The 1,185-nt window shown below is 52.0% G+C and overlaps 1 long non-coding RNA gene across 1 annotated transcript in view; it reads right to left on the reverse strand.

Moving 5' to 3' along the window:
• Positions 1-320, reverse strand: part of LOC118323475 — a 679-nt gene extending 359 nt beyond the window's left edge. Inside the window, exon 1 of the long non-coding RNA XR_004796494.1 lies at positions 158-320. This is a non-coding gene — a long non-coding RNA (uncharacterized LOC118323475). The remainder of the gene's footprint in view (positions 1-157) is intronic.
• Positions 321-1,185: the final 865 nt, after the last annotated feature.

Below are 1,185 nucleotides of genomic sequence, written 5' to 3' on the forward strand. Positions count from 1 at the left end.
TATTATTATTATCATCATTATTAACAATTTAAATATATTCAGTGAAACTTTATTCTGAAATCTGTTTCCTGTCCGTCTGTCAGAGCGGTCCCCCTGTATATTGGATCATAGAAATAAAACACCTGTCAGTCACAGTGGAGCTGATTGGCTGCCTCACCTGAAGAGAGGGGCGTGTCCTTTGTTGTTAGCCAATGAGAAGAAGCCGCTGTGCGGAGAGAAGTCGACGCAGCTCGCTCGATAAACAATCTTCTTCTTCGAGACGGGAAAGTTGGAGAACACGGAGAGACTGGAGAGATGGACCTGAGGGACAGGAAGTACACGGTTTATCAGACCTTCACCATCATCATCATCAGTGTTTCCTCTAGGATGTTTTTTAGCAGTGGGGGCAGGCCTTAGCTCGCCGTTTACAAATCACCCATCAGCCAACACCACGAAGCAACCGACACCAGCCCACACCGTACAGCGACCGACCACCAGACCCCCACACCCGTACAGACCGACACCGACCCACACCGTACAGAGACCCCCAGACACACCGTAAGAACCGACACCAGACCCACACCGTACAGAGACCGACCCAGACGTAGAGAGCCGACAAGACCACACCGACACACCGACAGCACCCGACACAGACCACACCGTACAGCAACAAACACAGACCCCACACGTACAGGACCGACACCAGACCCACACCGTACAGAGACCAGACCCACACCGTACAGAGACCGACACCAGACCCAGACCCACACCGTACAAGACCGACACCAGACCCACACCGGTAAGCAGCCGCACACCGACCCTCCACCGACAAGAGACGACCACAGACCCACACCGTACAGAGACCGACACCAGACCCACACCGTACAGCGACCGACACCAGACCCACACGTACAGCGACCGACACCAGACCAACCCGTACAGAGACCGACCACAGACCCACACCGTACAGAGACACCAGACCACACCGTACGGACCGACACCAGACCCACACCGTACAGCGACCCCAACATAGCTTAGCTACAGTTACTCGCCGGATGCCTCTGCTTGTGAAAGCTATCGTTAGCTTGTACTGCTAACATTTTTTTTTAACATCAGAATACGTCAGTTAGTATATAATGTTCACAGTGACACAGAAACGATTCAGACTTCAGAACCTTTAATATTTATAATACAGATCGACTCAAG

The sequence above is a fragment of the Morone saxatilis genome, unplaced genomic scaffold (genome assembly GCF_004916995.1).
Source record: "Morone saxatilis isolate NCDOM2014 unplaced genomic scaffold, NCSU_SB_2.0 Contig14, whole genome shotgun sequence".
NCBI lineage: Eukaryota > Metazoa > Chordata > Actinopteri > Moronidae > Morone > Morone saxatilis.